Source organism: Plectropomus leopardus, chromosome 15, assembly GCF_008729295.1.
Source record: "Plectropomus leopardus isolate mb chromosome 15, YSFRI_Pleo_2.0, whole genome shotgun sequence".
NCBI classification, from domain to species: domain Eukaryota; kingdom Metazoa; phylum Chordata; class Actinopteri; order Perciformes; family Serranidae; genus Plectropomus; species Plectropomus leopardus.
In genome coordinates, this window is record NC_056477.1 from 30,789,321 (window position 1) to 30,795,333 (window position 6,013).

Here is a 6,013-nt window from a genome sequence, read left to right on the forward strand (position 1 = left end):
GGCTGGCTTCCTACGGCATGTCTTCCATACAGTATCAAGTATCTTCACCTGTCAGCCTGAGTATGGGCTTTTGGGGTGTAGAGAATACTTGTATAATTAGTTTTCTCTCTTCACAAATGTTGTCAGATGGAGAGTATGCTTCTTTACTCATTTGACAAAAAAATCTCTTTATGAAGTCCTGCTTATAGTTTGAATCTATGTCGACCCTCACACACCTCTGAGTAGATCAACCTGTGTACTCCCATGATAAGCTGATAGGGGGCAGTGCTTCTGTTTTTTGGTGACTCCACCTCCTATTTTTCATATAGAGTGCTTCAAGGCTCAGTCCTTGACCCTTTAAAATTCTCCATTTACAAGTAACCTGTAAGTCAAACCTTTAATAAGTCTAACTTTGGTAGGGCTGGGTATCGTTTAATTATGAGTACGGATACCAGTGCCTTTAAAGTGATACTGATACCAATAGAGTACTTATTTGATCTGAATGGATTGATATATAAACTGAAAAACAGCAATAAATAGCCTTGGCTTTATTTGCTTTAATTACTAGAGAAAGAGAGACAGATAGTTAAGAATATTTTTTAAAAAGTAAGTCATCAGAATGTCATCCTCTGAGGCATTTGTTTTAATGGGCTTCATAATAAAACTGACTTGACTTGATTTAAATTCTTTGTAACATGTACACCACAGTAAAATTGGAGCCTGCATTACACTTTTGGAATAACAAGGTCTTTTTCATAACTTAGGCCAGGATTAGACAAGAATGGCCTTACAAAAACTGGCAAAGTCTCTGAAAACGCTGTAGTGTGCATGCCAGGCCAGTAGTTGGTGGTGTTACTTTGTAATGACACACCATAGAAGAGTACCACATGCCTGCTCGAAGTGCAGCCTTGACTTCACCGTTTTTACAGGATCTGAGCAGTGCCAGCTTACATGGTGACAGAAGGGGTTGCACTTTTAAAAGATAACACTCAGGAACCTGGTTTCAAAAGCTTGCAATTTCAGGCCCCTGAAACATCGTTGTCATATGAACGAAAGGCCAAACTGCAACAGAAGTTTAACGCTTAACGTTTCATGCAAGAACTGTTACTGTGTGAATGGCCCCTTAAAGGAATTAAAGAGCTAAATCCAGTTTTTCCTTCCCTTCCATTCCTTCATTGGTGTATCCTTCCCTCAGTCTCTGCTTCCTTCCTCCCATGTTTTGCAGTAAGTAGATAAAATGATTAGGGGAAAGGTAGTGCAGTAAAAATATACATTTTATTTCGGAAACGCAGTGAGGAAAAAGTGAAAGCTGACAGAAATATAAAAACTCAATAATAATAATAATCATAACTTTGTTACATGAAATCACTGGACCTTCGTCTCTGTACAAGCTTCACAATTAGTTATGGTTGCAGCAGTGTTCACAAAGAAGATGGATGTGTACGAAGTGAGTTTTAATACATTAGTCATTCCACAGAGTTGCTGTGGGGCAGAATACCTGAGCTAATCCAGATAGCTGGCATACTTCAGACGCTTTTCAAACAGCTTGACTTATTGCACAAGGGCCAGTGGCCTCACTGACTGCCGCAGCCTTAACACGTATATCATCTGGTTATGACACAATCTGCAGCGCCTCAGGTGAAGAGGACAATGGCAGTATGTTTGAGGCAATTCATGTTTTTTGCAAGTAATAGGGCAGTGAATAGAAATTCTCTTTTTCTCATCTATGGCCATTTCCTCCACCAAGTGCATGGGCCTCAAATCTTTGATGTCAGAGATTCATTATTCATACGTTAGAGCAGAGTTTCCAGTACCCTTTGTTTCTCAAACACTGAGGGGTTTAAAAGTCAGCTCAATGACAGTGTGATCTGTGAGAGGAGCTGCTGATATACAGCTGTCACAGACAAAGTTCATCACAGAGGAAGAATTGAAAGGGGCAGCTGAGGTGGTTTTGGCATCTGATCAGGATCCTCCCGAAGCCTCTCATTGTTCCGGGCACATCCAACTGGTGAGAGGCCCCGGGGCCGACCCAGAACACGCTGGAGGGATTATATATCTTGTCTGACCTGGGATTGCCTCGGGCCCCCCAGGAGGAGCTGGAAAGCGATAAGATGGATAGATCTATTGAAACATTCATCATTAATGTTCATAATTACATTTGCTGTTGGATAGAGTTGAAGGAACCTCCACAATCAACTGTCTATTTTCAGTTAGGTTGTTAAATCCATAAAATAAACCAAAATACTGGTATGCTCATCAGTGTCCAGGATGCAGATTAGCCAATGATCATTACTGCTGATTCTAGATGTTACTAATTTACCAGGTGAGTTAGTGAATAGATTAGCAAACCCTGCTGATCTGTTGGAACCATGATCAGAAATAATTTTGTCTCCCCGCCAAGCTTGCATTATGTCATCCTGATAAAAAGTGCCAATTGAGTTGTCCCTGGACATTGGTTGAGTTTGTAAAGCTTTAAGGAGCATTGCAGTTGGCAGTAATACTCAATTTACAGCTCGCAGGCAAAATCTGGCCCCTGAGAAGGTGCTGAGTGGCCCCCCAACCATTTTCTAATTTACATTTAAAATAAAGTGATTTACACTGTGAGTTGTTTTTGTACTTTTAGTATACATAAGATGCCAGAGTGCATAAAACAGCACCAAAATAGAGCTTGAATAGCAAAAAAGTGCCAGTGGAGGATCCCCCACACCCCCTGACAGAGGTCCTAGCTAAGCCCCTGATGTCTTAAAATCTAATAATGTCTAAAAATACTTTGAAGGACATGTAGCCTAGAAATGTCCTAAAATCCTCAACATGTCCTAAAATCCTAAAAACATGTTAAAATGTAAGAAATTTCTCAAAATCAATGCAGTGTCCTAAATCAGAGAAATGTCCTTAAATCCTAGGAACGTACTGAAATCCTAGAAACATGTATAGTACTGCTGCTACTGGCCCCTGGCCTAATGTTATTTTGCAAAAGTGGCCCCCAAGCAAAGCCAGTTGAGTGTCCCATGCAGTAGGGTTTAGAGAGGCATGTGTTATTAATGGAGCCTGCCATCACTGTGGACCTCAAATGTTTGCATGATAGCAATCAAACTGTAGTGTGAGAGCAGCAGTTGTAAAAGGTGAACCTGATATGGTGTTACATGGTATCAGCCCCTGATGTTGCAATAACACTCATGTAACAAATGTTAATCCATAGTTTTGAAGAAGCTGTTAGATTGTTTGAACACCACCAGAAAGTTACAGTTATTTATCGACTTATTTTAAATGTTAGAATCTCTTTTCCAAATTAGTCCTGACATTTAAAGAGATCCCATAGTGTGTTTGGGTTGAAGGCAGGCCAGAATAAACAGCTCAGATTCCAGCTGTTCTGTGCTTCCTATATTGAGTCATTTGCAGCAAACAATTCAAAGTCTACAATGATCATCTGATTAAATTGTCTTCTTGTTCTGTGGCCTGTCATTTTGTTTAGTCAATAAATGTTTGTTGAAGATACAATTTGTGTTTGCGATTGATGTTGCATTGTTTGACTTTTGTCAATCAGAGGGACACGTCTTGATAGAGTCTCTGCCTCTGTCACATGGTCCAAAGGGAATGCTGTGAGACTACATTCTTCCAACACTGTTGTGCAGAGACGAGACATAGGATTTTTTACTGTCTAAACCCTCTTACTGCTGGATGCACAAACACTCTACACTAACAAATTACATCTGCTCAGTGTAATTCAGGACAATACGCATTCCAAACATTGTGCATCCATTACACAGCAATAGCTTTACCTCCATAAGCGTTCCACAAGAAACTGAATCATCATAAATCTTTCTTCATCACATCCACACAAGCATGATGCAGGAAATATTGAGCAAACTCACCCAGGAACATGTGTACTAACATATATTTGTAGTATTTTAATTGCATTACAGTAATAATAATAATAATAATACATTTTATTTATAGGCGCCTTCAAAGCACTCAAGGTCACCTTACAGGGCAAGATTAAAACAAAATACAGCAATACAGTTTCAGTGACTGAAACACTGCATGTTCCCATTTGAATGTGACACCTGCAGTCCACCAGCTCCATCACTTCTCTTTCCCACAATGAGCAACTATTTTCACTCCTCTTTTAATTGCAGCCAAATAATTGCGGGTGGAGCACAGCAAGTCAATCATCTTCTCAAAATGACAATTATACATTGGTTGATTTTCTTGACTGATCCAGGAGCTGTGAATTCTTAAACTCTAAACACTAGCGTGTTTACTAAGTAAATGTGTTGATCATCCCACCAACATCGAGTTGATTCTAATGACAAATGACTTGTTCACTTATTATTATTATTATTTTTTTTTTTTTTGTTGCAATTATTAGGACAGTGTGTAGGAACTCTCTCTTTCTCATAAGTGAAATTCTTGACATTTAATATTCTATTCATTTTGTAAAACTGTTTAACATAATTTAACAGAGCTGGGGACGGCTCCAGTTAAAGATATATTAAGGATATAATATCGTTGGGGATGGGTCAAGTTATAAATTAATAAATTCAAGTAAAACGTAAGCCATCCTCAACCCTGTTATATCCTTAATTAATGTATAACCTGAGCCATCCTCACAACTGTTACATCCTAACTGATCTATAACTTAAGCCAGTCCCTACTCTTATATTCTAAATTAATCTATAACTGTGTAATGATAACTTAAGAAGAAGTGACACAAAAATTAGTAATTGATGTTGTACTGTATATCATCTGGTTAGAACCAGTTTCTAGTTCTACTAGAAACTAGTTCTAACCATTTTAGGAAATCAAGTTTTGGCAAGAGATACTACAAACTGAAAATACTACAGTACCAAAGAGCCATGGCTGCTGTTGTCATTTAGAATAGGGCAGCTACTGGTGTGAATCAGAGCGGTAGAGAAATAAAAAAAACATTGTCGTTTACAGATGAGAGCACAAAGAGCCGTAGTTGAAGAATCTGTCTTCATCTGGCACATATACACACACCCCACCCCCAGCAAGCTGCAGTTAATATGAGGCTGCAGCTCTGAGAAATGAAACATTTCGCTTTGAACTGAGAAGAGGGCCAGCTATGAGGGGAATGCTGTTCACTGGCTGAACAACTAAATCCTCTGCTGCAAGTGCGACAATATGCTCATTAAACTGACTGCTGCAAACATAACATTTGTTCTGTTGTAACAGTGTGCGTCTGTGTGTGTCTGTGTGCGTCTTTGTTTCACAGACCCCAGCCTGCTCCACACTCTTCCACAGGTATTCATTAAAAAACACAAGTTTGGGCCTGATGAGGAGGCAGTGGATGAAACATGAACCAAGGAGCCATGTTTTTTTCTTTTCTCTCTGATTTTACAAAACGCAGCCGTCGGCTAACAGACATGTACCGACAGCATCACCATCAACCCCTCACTCACGATCTACTGCAACTTCATTTGACGTCATTTGACTGTAAATCCCAGTAAATGTAGTTATGTATTGTCTCAAATGTAAATGTAATGCTGACATACTGCAGATTTAGGAACCAGCCCTGCATCACATGTGATATTAGAAAAAGAATTGTTTTCAGAGAAGAATTGCTTAATATGAGAAACTTTGTGAGGCCTTTTTAACAGTCTCTTCAGCTTCCACCACAGCTGTCTGTATATTTCTACATGTCATTGATGTCAAATCACAGGCTGCACTCTGTCTGTACCAGGGCTTCATGCAGATCCAGCTGCCGAGAAGAAACGCATTGACAACAACATGGAGAGTCGTCCAGCCTTAATCTGTGCTTTAATAAATCCTGTCTTTACATCACTACAAACTAGCGTTTCTGCTTTTGGGTCCACCAGAAAATGAACCATAACAAATTATTTTCTTAGATAAAATTGATTGATTGATTTCTCTGAAAAAAACAGCCTATTCTCAATTTAATGTCGTCACATAGCTCTGCTCTGTCAGTGCTCTCTGCATTCGAGCGCAACAAAAGCCATCTTCTGCATCCAACCGGAACACAGCTAGACAGCGTCAGATAAGAGTGTGCTCA